This window comes from Malaya genurostris, chromosome 1 (assembly GCF_030247185.1).
Source record: "Malaya genurostris strain Urasoe2022 chromosome 1, Malgen_1.1, whole genome shotgun sequence".
Taxonomy (NCBI): domain Eukaryota; kingdom Metazoa; phylum Arthropoda; class Insecta; order Diptera; family Culicidae; genus Malaya; species Malaya genurostris.
The window spans coordinates 64,749,023-64,763,877 of NC_080570.1; the positions used below are offsets into that span (position 1 = coordinate 64,749,023).

At 35.7% G+C, this 14,855-nt stretch overlaps 1 protein-coding gene across 2 annotated transcripts in view; it reads right to left on the reverse strand.

Annotated features, from left to right (window-relative positions):
* LOC131440306 (kelch-like ECH-associated protein 1B) overlaps window positions 1–14,855 on the reverse strand; it is a 61,495-nt gene that overhangs the window by 20,872 nt on the left and 25,768 nt on the right. Inside the window, exon 1 of one of the 2 annotated variants that reach the window (XM_058611459.1) lies at window positions 1,541–4,909. The exons of the other annotated variant lie outside the window; for it this stretch is intronic. The gene's annotated coding sequence lies outside the window, so the exon portion shown is untranslated. Of the gene's footprint in view, window positions 1–1,540; window positions 4,910–14,855 lie in introns of those variants that run through there. 2 annotated transcript variants of the gene reach the window in all.

Sequence of the window (14,855 nt, forward strand, 5' to 3'; positions counted from 1 at the left end):
TCTTCATTTTTTAAAAGTCACGGATGGGATAGCCATTAATCTGTAGGTTTTACTAACAGCTTTGAAATAAAAATTATTAAAAAAAAATAAAACCATGCTCTTTTTTATATAACTTTTTTGGATTATTTTGTGATTATTGAGAAAAAATTTTTCAGTGTATATTTTTTTAGAGTGCCCAATCGATTCCCTACAACTTCTTCTTGAACGCCATTTTTGTACAATTAACGGTTTCCGAGTTACAACGATTTGAAAAAGGCAATTCTTGTAAAATGGCAAAATACATACGCCCTTTTTAAAAATCAGTCGTGAGTCGGATTGACCTCTCAATCGGTTCAAAACTTATGGTTTGTCATACTGAAGCCATGTGCAAAGTTTCATCCAAATCGGAGAAGGTCGATTCTGATTTTGTCACTTTTTCGTCTACTCATTCCTAGAATTGCTCATGAAATAATGAGCCTTTGTTTTCGGAGGTTTTTTTTTCTCGTTAAATTTCCTGCGAAAATAATACGGCGGTAGTCGCAGAGAGAATTTCGACTTTAAAATCAAGATCCGAAGCAATGTGATATAAATAGGTGATACAGAGCAAATGACTTGCTGGTGTTGAAAACCAAAACTTTGCCAACAATTGCAAGGTGCTTCAGTATGACGACATACATGACTAATAAACATGCTTTGATTCAGTGAAAGCGAGATCAAGTGGTATGACGAAAGCAAACACGTGTTTTTTATGCTGCTTGGCTTGCTGAAGTAAAATTTTGTTTTATGTACATTAGTTTTTTGTTGACTCCATATGTTTCTACCCAGAGCGCCTAGTGTCGAACACCATTCGATTCAGTTTGTCGAGATCGCATGCTTTTAGATTTCAACCGGATCCAACGTTCGGTTCTAAAATTGCTGAGTAATATGTGTGAAAAGTGATAAAAACTCCATTTTCTCCGAGATAGCTTTTTAACCTAACTTCTTACTAACTGAGATTCAAATAAGAAGCCTTATGATTCCATAGAATGGTATTCAATTTTATCGAGATTCAACTTCCGTTTCCGGCTACAGGGTGGAGAGGAAAAAAATCGATTCAAAGAGCGTGTTTTAAAACATGACGATGTAAAAAAGCAGCACCCGGTACCCAGGTTCCGGTAATGGTTCAAAGATTACGAAATGCAATTCACATTGTTGGTTGAGTAGTTTTTCACAAACTTAAATTTGAATGAAAGGTCTTATAGCCAGCATAACCTGTTATTGAATTGTGTCCTGATGAATCTTAAAGTCTACAGATCGTTTTATAAGTAACGATCACACCAAATTTCAAAAGTTTTTGGTCTTGAAGTTAACGTGGTTCGTAGATCTGTGCAAAATACTTAAAAATAAATACCAAATCGCTTTCAGATATATTTGATGATGAGAAAGGCATAATTGCTAGATGATTTTAATAGAAGAAAAAAATTGGGTACTCTTTATTATGAAACAAAATCTACCAGCTACACAAACGCGAACGACCGGTGCATATAGTAATAATGATAAAAAAGAATAATATCCAACTCACCTTATCTGCTGGTTCACACGCGTTGTTTTACGTTATTTAATATTTTGTTACTTCCGAATATTTAGTTCCGGTTCTAGGATGTTGGTAAAATATGTACCTAATGAATTATCATCTTCCAAATACGTACAAATGATTAAGCACTTTAGTCGACTCTTTGTCATATTCCTACACTAAGTAACAAAGAAATCGGCACATTTCAAACAATACATTACTATAGTAGGCTACCACTGAAATATCAAAAGTAACCGTTTTTATTTGAAATTGTTTTAAGACTACTGAGCATTACTTGTGCAATCTTTTCCATTTAAACCAGTGACGAACACTTCGACGGGTCACCGATCTTCTACCACTAACTAACTGCGTATGAGCTACGGAATGAATCAGCTGCTTTTGTGGATAAAGAAAGCCTCAAGCCCACCCAGATAGGAAGAGTGCAGATATTGTCGGGCTAACGAAAGCTTCGAACACCAAACAAACATGTCAAAAAGTTCACCTGTGCGTAAACGGGTAAAGGCCACGATACGATTGTGTCGAAAATATGACTTAAGTCAGTATTAAGAAACATTTGCCACATACCAGGACATGCCTTCTGATTACCAAAAATAACGTACGACGTGCGTTTCAGTACATCATTCAATATCATACTCGTCGGCCGCAGATTTCAGGTGTTTTTCATTTATATGTAGTCATGGCTATAGATTGATATTTGGGTTCAATAAATTACAACTCGTCATCGTTATAAGTCAAAAAAGGAAATTACCCATATCATGTGCACTTTTTATCGTCCCGGTGTACTAGAAATTCACTAGGGTTGTGAACTGCAGTGAATCCTTGTCGGACCATAATTTATATCACTACGTCGACGTTGTAATGGATATTATAATTTGCAGACTGTTGGAATTTCCGGACTTTGCTGAAGTCAGACCTTACTGAGTGGTAGGAAATTTGAAAATCTGTGCCTTAATTTTATTCTCGTAGCCCGTTAGCTAGATTAAAATTCGGTTATGTAATAGCATTGCAACTAAATGCAAAATAAGTAAGCTGCAAACAGCTTACGTCTGCTTAGTGGTTTATGTTGAACCGTGAGGTAGCATTAGGACGAACCGGTACCCTTGAAGTATCAAAACCCCTGAAAGACATCAAATGAAACCAATTGTATAACAAATGACGTCTGCTGCAACGAAAAACAACACTGACGCTAGAAACTGAAATAATTAACATATAGCACATTTTTCTATCAGGTGTACAACTTTGCTTAAGCCGTTTTTTTCCAAAAGTAAAAGCTTTATTGCGAAAAAGTGCTTACAGATATACATTCAAAGTATTGTCCGTCGTTAGTGACAACTTTCTTCCATCTTTCCGGGAATTTTCGGATCCCGGTTCGAAAAAAAGGAGTCCTCTTTTGACGCTATCCATGAAGCAATGTGCTCCTGTGATGGTTTCACCCGGTTTGAAGAGCTCGTAGTAAATCACACCGAGCTGATCCCACCAAATACAAATCATGACCTTGGCGCCGTGAATATTCGGTTTTGCCTTCGACGAAGTAGTATGCCCGGGCTTTCCCCATGATTTGCTTCATTTAACATTATCGTATCCAACCCACTTTTCATCACCGGTTACGATCCGATGTAAAAACCCCTTACGATTTTGTCTTTGAAGCAGTTGCTCACATACAAATAGACGGCGCTCGATGTCACTCGGTTTCAACTCGTACAGCACCCACTTTCCTTCTTTCTGAATCATGCCCAGAGCCTTGAGACGTTTTGAAATAGCTTGCTGACTCACTAACAACGATTCGGCAAGCTCTTCTTGGGTTTGGCACGAGTCTTCATCAAGCAAGGTTTCTAGTCGTTCATCTTTGAAGGTTTTTCTCTTCCACCACCATGTTTGTCTTCGATATCGAAATCACCATTTTTAAAACGTTTAAACCACTCCCGACACGTTCTTTTACTCAGAGCAGCATCACCGTAAGTTTCTGAGAGCATTCGATGCGCTTCAGCTGCATTTTATTTCGAATTGTAACAGAAAAGTACAACTTCCCGCAAATGGCGAGAATTGGGCACATAAACAGACATTTTCGAGCGTGAATAATACGAAAACAAGAACAACTGTCACTGAAACGGCGATGACAATTCGTTAGGCACTGTACACACTCACTTTAAAGGCATTATCATCTATGTATTTTGACCAGCCTCGGCCGGTACAGCCACCTATCGGAAAACGGCGGAAGCAAAGCTGTGCACCTGATAAATTCTACCGTTCATCCAAATCATGGAAGCTTCGAAAGATTTGATTTTATTGAGGTGCCCAAACGAGACCTACTAGACATGGTGAAAAGTAACTTTCCAAGACCAAAAAAAAACCAGAATTCGACTTTCATTGAGCATTCCAAGGTTGCTTTGATGCACTTGTTTCGGCTTCATTTCATTGCCTCATTCTGTTTTCGGATGTGTGGTGTGTGTGATGAATTCAGATTTTTTAAACAGTTGCCAATCGAAGCTAAAAGCCCACCCGACTCCTCATCGTCATGGCCAAACACGCTTCTGAAGAGCACTCGCGTTCATGTTTTTAATACAAAGCCAGAATGTGCGGCATTCAGTGGAACGATCTTTTTTATCTGCAGAATCCCTGTCAAAAATTGCGTGTGTGAACAGTACTAATCGTGGTATCCGCTAGCGCGTGCTTCTTCACATTCCGTATGACAGGTTCATGTATTTTTGTCTTTAGAAAGGTCATAACTTTTTATTGGAGCTCCGAAGACCCCGAAGTATTATATATCATTCGACTCAGCTCGACGAGACCGGAAAATGTCTGTGTATGTGTGATTTTTCTAACCGCTCAACTTTCCCGAAGATGGCTGTGTCGATTTCAACAAGCTTAGGTTAATTTGAAAGTTTCTATTGGATTATTGATCAAGTTCGAAGACCAAATTGAAAAATGAATAATTAGCGTATCAGTCGGTGTTGAACAGTCGTTCGCACCGCACGCGTATAGCTCTTGGCTCCTGGAATTTTTTTCTGGCTACCTAGAGTTTCATTGATTCAAGGCTTCAGTCTTTTTCAAGGCTACCTGAATCACTAACTAAGTGATACAAAGAGTGATATTAGAGTGACTAAGTGATACAAAGAGTGATATTAGAGTGACTAAGAAATTAATCAGCCTTTTTTAAGGCTAGCTAGGAGTCTAATCGAAGACTAATTTAGCCTAGTTAATTTAATTTAAAATTTCATTAATTTCAAAAATGCCTGCGTCCAACCGGAAAGGCAACAAGCCTAAGGCTAAAAATAATTCAATACGGAATAAATCACAATCCGTTATTCAACATTTTTCTAATAACATTCACGATCTTATAGATTCTGAATGTAAAAATAAAAGACAACGGACGGATTTTCCTTCCGTTGATCCTATGCCATCTAACAATATTTACGAGATTCTTCCTGAATCCGATTGTAGCGACATAGAAGAAAATTCTTCAAAAATTCCCAAAATGGACGCTTGTAGTTCTGGGAAGAAACATCAATCTATGCCACCAGTGACGGTGATGATTTCCGACTTCAAAGCATTCCGTACTGAGCTTTCTACTTTTCTCCCGGAAGTAAAAGTCTCATTTCAAATCGGACGAAGAGGAGAATGTCGAGTCTTGGTGGATGGATTGGAAGATTACGAACGTCTTATTCGATATTTGTCCGAGAAACTTCATAAATTTTATTCATATGATATAAAATCAGACAGACCCTTCAAGGCTGTCTTGAAAGGATTATCAAATGATCAAAGTATTGATGAAATTAAAAATGAACTAAAAGAATTGCTTGGTTTTGTCCCTTCCCAAGTAATACTTATGAAAAAAAGAGCGAATGGTACTTCTAAACCACGCTCTGGAATTTCCCATGAACTTTACCTAATACACTTCAATCGAAGTGATGTAAACAATTTGAAAACTTTAGAAAAAGTACGTTTCGTTTCCCACATTAAAACTCATTGGGAACATTATAAACGGCATAATCGTATTGCAAACTTAACGCAATGTCGTCGTTGCCAAGGCTTCGGTCATGGAACCAAAAATTGTCATATGGATATACGGTGTTTGAATTGTGGTAAATCGCATTCGAAAGACGTTTGTCCAATGAATGAAACCACTGATAAATTTTCATGTTCAAATTGCAATGGAAATCATAAATCCAATTATTTGAAATGTCCTGTCAGGGAAAAAATTTTAAACGCTCGTTCGCTTCGACAACAAGTCAAATCAACGACCTTAAATTTACAGAACATACCTGAAAATCAAAAAACCGTTACAAATGCCACGCCTAATTCTTCTAAGGCACTGATTTCTTCGAAACAAAAAACAGGTACGCCTGCCAATTCGTCTTCTAACGAAAACAATTTATTGACAGGTAGATCGACCTCGTCATCATCTTCTTCTAATGTCAGTTATGCTGGTATATTAGGTAGAAATCTATCACCTATTTCTACTAATGTAAATAATCAAAACACAGGACCGCCTTGCAGTTCTTCTTCTAACGAAAACAATTTATTAATAGGTAGACCGGCCAAATCATCTTCTTCTAATGGCAGTCTACCTACAAATATTCCTTCAATGCCATTCGTTTCTTTAAATGAAGTCGATTTAGGCGATATAACTGAAAATAAAATGATCTACCTACAAGATCAACTTTTTCAAATGATCATCCAAATGAATTCGACTTCATCACTTTTTGAAGCATTTCAAATCGGATGGAAATTTGCAAATAATATTATAATGAATTTAAAATTTAACAGTGATGTTAAATAATTATTTGAATATTTTAAATTGGAATGCTCGATCTTTGAAATCGAGTGAAGATGAATTTTATAATTTTCTCAAAGTTCACAAAATTCATATTGCCATTGTGACAGAAACTTTTCTTAAACCAAATGTAAAATTGAAAAGTAATCCACATTATGTGGTTCATCGATTTGACAGGTTTACTGGAATGGGTGGTGGAGTTGCCATTTTTGTCCAACGGCAAATTAAACATCGAATTTTACCTTCTTTCAATACTAAAGTTATTGAAAGCTTGGGAATCGAAGTTGAAACCATTCATGGAATTTATTTCATCGCTGGAGCATATTTGCCATTCCAATGCACCGGCGAACAATTAAATTTCTTTAAAGGCGATTTGCAAAAACTTACAAGATATCGATCGAAATTTTTCGTAATAGGGGACTTAAATGCTAAGCATGTCCAGTGGAATTGTAGGCAAAATAACAGTAATGGTAAAATACTTCATAATCAACTCTCAGCTGGTTACTTCACAGTTCTTCATCCCAGTAATCCTACTTGTTTCTCTTCCGTGAAAAACCCGTCTACAATTGATCTGGTTCTAACAGATCAAAGTCACATTTGTAGTGAACCGATTACACATGCTGACTTTGACTCAGATCATCTTCCTGTAACATTCAGACTTTCCAACGAAGCTATAATTAATCCAATTAGTTCTATTTTCAACTATCATAGAGCTAATTGGTTGGATTACAGATCTCACATTGAAAATCATGTGGATCATGAAACTATTTTAGAAAATTCTGCGGACATCGACACAGCAATTGATAATTTGAATCATTACATTATCGAAGCTAGAAATCTTTCAGTTCCCAAAGCTCAAACTAAATTAAATTCTCCTATCATCGATGACAATCTTCAACTACTCATTCGGTTGAAGAATGTTCGTCGACGACAATATCAACGTTCTCGTGATCCTGCTATGAAAAACATAGTTAAGGATTTACAAAAAGAAATTAAACATAGATTTACTCTTTTGCGAAATGAAAATTTCGCTAAAGAAGTTGAACAAATTAAACCATATTCTAAACCTTTCTGGAAACTTTCTAAGGTTCTTAAGAAACCTCAGAAACCAATTCCTGCTCTCAAGGAAGGAAATCAAATACTTCTTACAAATGGTGAAAAAGCTCAAAAACTTGCTCAGCAGTTCGAGAGTGTCCACAATTTTAATTTAAACGTTGTGAGTCCTATTGAAAATGAAGTCTCACTGAAATATGATCATATTTCAACCCAAGTGTTATCACACGATGACATTATTGAGACGAATTTTGATGAAATTAAATCAATTATTAGGAAACTCAAAAACATGAAGGCTCCTGGTAATGATGGAATTTTTAATATTCTTATTAAAAATCTTCCCGATGTTGCCTTGAGACTCCTGGTTAAAATTTTCAACAAGTGTTTTTCATTAGCTTACTTCCCAAAAAGATGGAAAAACGCTAAAGTAATTCCTATCCTGAAACCTGATAAAAACCCAGCAGAAACATCAAGTTATCGCCCAATTAGCTTACTTTCTTCTATCAGAAAACTTTTTGAAAAAATTATTTTGTTGAGAATGATGTCTCATATAAATGAGAATTCAATTTTTTTACCAGAGCAGTTTGGATTTCGTCATGAACATTCAACTACTCATCAACTTGTCAGAGTTACGAACATGATAAAAGCAAATAAATCTTCTGGGTTATCCACTGGAGTTGCTCTTCTAGACATAGAAAAAGCATTCGACAGCACAAAGGTTTAATAGAAAAAATGTCTGATTTCCAGTTTCCTATTTATTTGATCAAAATGATTCAAAATTATTTAACTGATCGTACTCTTCAGGTTAGCTATCAGAATTGTAAATCTGAATTGCTACCCGTACGAGCCGGTGTTCCGCAGGGTTCGAGTGTAGCTCCAATCTTGTATAATATTTTCACTTCTGATCTTCCAAATCTACCCGTTGGTTGTCGGAAATCGCTATTCTGTGACGACACAAGTCTGTTAGCCACAGGTAGAAATCTAAGAGTGATCTGCAGTCGCCTACAAAGAAGTTTAAATATTTTCAGTGATTATCTGTCAAAATGGAAAATTAAACCAAATGCAGCAAAAACGCAATTAATTATTTTTCCTCACAAGCCAAGAGCTTCTTTTCTTAAACGAAACAATAATCACATTCTCAAATTGAATGGCTTGGAATTGACATGGTCTGATCAAGCTAAATACTTAGGTTTAACGTATGACGAAAAACTCACTTTCAAGGATCACATTGAAGGAATCCAGGCAAAGTGTAATAAATATATTAAATGTTTATATCCTCTTATAAACAGAAATTCTAAGCTCTGTCTAAAAAACAAATTGTTAATTTATAAACAAATTTTCAGACCAGCCATGCTTTATGCGGTACCAATTTGGTCAAGTTGTTGTTCCACCAGGAAGAAAACGCTTCAAAGGATTCAGAATAAAATTCTGAAAATGATTCTGAAGCGTCCTCCCTGGTTTAGTACAAATGAGTTACACAGACTCACAAATATAGAACCATTAGATGTAATGTCACATAATATTATAAGCAAATTCCGACAAAAGTCGATGCAATCTTCAATTGAATCGATTCGCTCTCTGTATTAGTTAGTAAGTTAGTATATAAGTTCCTTTTCATTACACAATACAAGTAGGTTTAGAATTTTCCCTACACAAAAATCTCAGAATTGCGGAAGCAAATGATGTCTTCATGGTAATAATCAAATCACATATATATATATATATATATATATATATATATATATATATATATATATATATATATATATATATATATATATATATATATATATATATATATATATATATATATATATATATATATATATATATATATATATATATATATATATATATATATATATATATATATATATATATATATATATATATATATATATATATATATATATATATATATATATATATATATATATATATATATATATATATATATAACAGGGCTGAAAAGTCACCACTTGTGGCTGAACACCCAATTTAAATCTTAATAATTTAATTTTAACTCATATTCCAATAAATAATTATTAAAAAAAAAATAATTAGCGTATACGAGTTCTTAAGTAGTTCTTGTAGCTGGATTTGAACCAATGATGATTTGTAATGTTCTGTATATCTCTGGGTAGTTTATTATATATTGCTGGACTTATAAAAGTAACTCGTTTCTGAGCAAAATTCGAAAATGCGCTATAGATTGCCTTGTGTCCTAAATCCGAGGTGTTGTATTTATACTTATATCGTGAACAGTCTCTGGTTTATGTAATATGTTGTCGATTAAAATTATTGTTTGTTCATCACAGATACCTTGAACGGGCAAGATTTTATGAGGGAGACTTGTATAAAACTGAACTGAAAGAAATAGAAAGGGGTAGATTGAATATTATTCTAATTCATCGGTTTTGCGATATTTACAATTCCTTCAACTTTGACATACACGTTCCACCCCCAAACAGCAAATAAATAATTCAAGCAAGAAATAATGTGGGTAAAATAGAACGTAAATAGTTTCTTCCGTGGCAAAAAATGACTCCCATGTTTTGATATTCCACATAATAATGAAATTTTCTTTCGATTTCCTCATGATTTCCATGACAACGTAGAATCGAGATAGCAAAGTCTTGGCATTACATTCCTTTTGTGGAATTTGGCCTTTCTGTTTCAACAGACTTCGCATCCGATTCTTAGTGTAACATACAGAATCATTGAATGACTAGTACTATGGATCCTACTGACACTAAGAATCCTTCCAGGCCAGGGCTCGAACATACGACAACTGGCTTGTAAGACCAGCGTCCTATGCATTGAATGGCCAACCAATCGAGATAGATGCCCAAATTTTAAAAAACTTCCACTCTTTCTATAATACTGACTTCAATAATTAAGTTGGGAAGAGTTGGAAGAACTTTCCTTGGTGATCGGAACGTCACATGTTTGGTTTTTTGTAGGTTTAAAGAGAGGAATATTCATGTAGAATCAGTAAGTCAGCGGTATTCCGCTGAACGAAAATGGTTGTGTATACGCTTGAGGAACGCGTGAAAATAGTGCAGTTTTACCTTTTTTATATATATACAAAATAGGTATAGAATTCGCTCAAACTTTAGAAAAATTTTCCGAGGCCCGGAGGGCCGAATCTCATATACCAATCGATTCAGCCCGACGAACTGAACAAATGTCCGTGTGTGTATGTGTGTGTATGGGTGTGTGTCTGTATGTGTGTTGTCAGCTAAGAGGTCGAGATCTCAGAGATGGCTGGACCGATTTTGATCAAACTAGTCGCAAATGAAAGGTCTCCCCGTCACCCTGAACGCTATTGAATGGTTTTGAGATCGGATGTTTACTTTTTGAGTTATACGAAGTTTTATGTCAAAATTTTCAGTTTTTTGACAGTATCTGTCACAATTAACATTGAAAACAGAATATATTTTCAGACTTAGATTCCGCACGGTAATACCTGTCCAACAAGCCATAGATTGTTAAATTCGTCCATTTTTAACGGAGATATCGAAATTTTTGTGTTGGCGACTTTTTCCCCTATTCCAGCAGTAGCAGTTTTGAGCGTTGTCTGGCAAAGAAACGCTTGGGAGCAACATAAAACACTATTTTTTGTACTGATACATACATTTGTTTCTAAGCACCCAAAAGGCTGTGTACAGTATGATTTTTGCCTCGGACCGATTTTAGCACGGTTCGTTTTTGGCAACATAATCGTTCGAATATGCCATATGTAAACCAGATGATGGCAGAATTTTCGAGTTGAAAGCAATTCCATAATTATATTTTGATTTAAACTACTTACAGCAATAAATGCTGGAAGAACATAACAGCCATATACCATTCGAATCAGTTCGTCGAGATCAGCAAATGCGTGTGTGACAAATAATTTCACTCAATTTTTTTCGGAGATGACTCAACCGTTTTCTACAAACTCAGATTCAAATGAAAAGTCGTATACTCCCAAACAAGGTTCCTGATTATGCTTGGTTCCGACCTCTGGTTCCGGATGGTACAGTATGATATGTGAAACGAAATTAAAACTGTGTAACTCATATTTCTCGTAGATGGCTGAACCGATCTAAGATTCAAATGAAATCTAAGAATCATCTAAAATTCAAATGAAAAGTTTTGAGATTCTATAAAACATCTTATTTTTCAGTCAGATCCAACTTCCGGTTTCGGAGATACAGGGTGATTGAATTTTAAGGAAGTACCTTAAATTACCCTAAACTCTAAAGTGGAAATTACTTCGACATATCATGGAATTTTTAATCGATTGTTACACTTTTAGATTCAAATTCGATCCGATTTGCAGTTCTGACATTACAGAGTAATGAGTGATTAAAATCTCAAATTGCCACTTAAAACGACGGACATTAGAATAATGTCATGAAAACTGAAACACCGAAGAATATTCATGCAAAAAACACATGCGGATTAATAAAAAAAAGGTACCGTCTCACTGCTAGGTGGATTAAGCACGTTTTACTTTGAAAATCAGCTTGAAGAAGACGCCGATTTTTGCCAAAAAATCATCTTCTCAGATGAGGCACATTATCATCTCGGCGGGTATGTTAATTAGCAAAATTGTCGCATCTGGGGAACGGAAAACCAGCACGTTATCATGGAAAAGCCGATGCATCCATAGAGAGTGACGGTTTGGTGCGGATTTTGGTCTGGCGGCATCATTGGGCCATTTTTTTCGAAAACGAGGCAGAAGCCGCCGCCACGGCATGATTAGCGATTGGTTCTTCTCGTTACTTGAAGAGGAAGACTTGGACACCATTTGGTTCCAACAAGATGGCGCACCGTGCCACACAGCCAACGCTACGATCGATCTTCTGCGCACAGTCTTCGAAGATTTTTTGCAATAGACCGTCATAACATGTTACTGGCAAGATATCACTCGATCATCATCAATCGACAAACAACGCCTTACGCGATCCGAAGTAATGTCGATATCTACTCTCTATTCAAAATAAAAAAATACCAAATGAGTCCTCCTCGCAGTCTACACTATATTTACCTCCTAGTTAAGCACGGTCGCAAAAAAATATATCTGCACGGTTATAAACTTCACGCGCGCGTCTAGCCCGATTTTTAGTAAGGAGTAATATACAAAAATTGTAAATAAGAAAAAATATCTCTAATAAACAATCTCACCAGTATCCTGTTATCCTATTTGCATCGCTTTAAACAACGCGAGATGACACACTATTGAAAAAATAAAATAAACACTTGCGGATGGGTTTGCTGCAGACAAATTTTAGACCTTCAGCTTGAATCACACGATTGGCTTGTAAATTTTCACAGATTCTATGTAAGTCTGATAACATAAATTTGATAACAATGACAATGCAGATGGTGCTTCGATCGGTTGACGTCGTTTAATTTTGGGCGGTAAATTCCAGTTTCCGTGGCTTGAACATTTTTTATTATCGCGAATCAGCAATATTCAATAAATAATACTTTTCACTAATCAACACACACTTGCCACAGCTGTACTATCACTCAAACTAATTGTTTCGACCAATTACTTTACTATAAGTTGTTTAATACACATTGTAATTAGACTTTTTCGAGAGCAGCACTTAGGCACCGCATTGTACTCCCAGTAATTGAATGTAAAGGGTGATTTTTTAAGAGCTTGAGAACTTTTTTAAACAATAAAACGCATAAAATTTGCAAAATCTCATCGGTTCTTTATTTTAAACGTTAGATTGGTACATGACATTTACTTTTTGAAGATAATTTCATTTAAATGTTGACCGCGGCTGCGTCTTAGGTGGTCCATTCGGAAAGTCCAATTTTGGGCAACTTTTTCGAGCATTTCGGCCGGAATAGCCCGAATTTCTTCGGAAATGTTGTCTTCCAAAGCTGGAATAGTTACTGGCTTATTTCTGTAGACTTTAGACTTGACGTAGCCCCACAAAAAATAGTCTAAAGGCGTCAAATCGCATGATCTTGGTGGCCAACTTACCGGTCCATTTCTTGAGATGAATTGTTCTCCGAAGTTTTCCCTCAAAATGGCCATAGAATCGCGAGCTGTGTGGCATGTAGCGCCATCTTGTTGAAACCACATGTCAACCAAGTTCAGTTCTTCCATTTTTGGCAACAAAAAGTTTGTTAGCATCGAACGATAGCGATCGCCATTCACTGTAACGTTGCGTCCAACAGCATCTTTGAAAAAATACGGTCCAATGATTCCACCAGCGTACAAACCACACCAAACAGTGCATTTTTCGGGATGCATGGGCAGTTCTTGAACGGCTTCTGGTTGCTCTTCACTCCAAATGCGGCAATTTTGCTTATTTACGTAGCCATTCAACCAGAAATGAGCCTCATCGCTGAACAAAATTTGTCGATAAAAAAGCGGATTTTCCGAATGGACCACCTAAGACGCAGCCGCGGTCAACATTTAAATGAAATTATCTTCAAAAAGTAAATGTCATGTACCAATCTAACGTTTAAAATAAAGAACCGATGAGATTTTGCAAATTTTATGCGTTTTATTGTTTAAAAAAGTTCTCAAGCTCTTAAAAAATCACCCTTTACAATAACTTGTTAAAAAACTCGGTTTGTTTTATTTAGTAGTTATTTATTATTTGCTATGAACCCTTCGATATTTTATTGCATATTGATGCTAAAAATATTAGTAGATCACTTCCGCGAACGAATAGATTCGTAATAATTATTATCCGTCGAATACCTGAGTGGAAAATATCAATAACTTCCATTTATGTCTGATAAATACTTTACCACACGAATAAAAAGTATGGTTCCGAAAACGGACCAAAAATCACTTATGAAATATTTAATTTTTTGGGGTTTTTAATGATAAACTAATATGAAATCAGATTTGCAACCAATTTATAACTTTGCTGATTCTGAATTGATTGGATTTGATCTAAATCAAGCGGTGGATCACTAAGAGTATACAGCAAACAGTTAATTTCAAGTCAGTATAATAACCGTATGCAAAGGTAAATAAGTAGAACGTTGTAATAGGTGAATGCAGATTCATACAGTACTTTCAAATTGAAACTAACCTGTCAATTAGAGTTGACACCGTAATCGTTATACGCGTTAATTGTATCTATTCGCACACAGTTCTGTAATCAACCTATGATTACTGATGTGGAATTATTTCAATGAAGAAAAATAAAATTTGATCGACGTTTTTTTTATTCGCCTTTCACTGAACAGCAAAAAACGAACCTCTCAACTGGTTCAAATAACGAATTAGTAGCTCGTATAGAACCTAGCATTTGAAATGTCATATAAAAAAACATCAAATCGAGAATCGAACAAGATCTCTAGTTACACTGAAGAACTATGCGAACGCCGAACTCGTTGTAATGCTTGACAGAACTAGAATCATATTATACCATGACAGAATCGAAGTGATCAGAACGCCAGTTTCCTGTTGGCAGAATTGGCCAGGTCAGTATTTGTGTATTATGG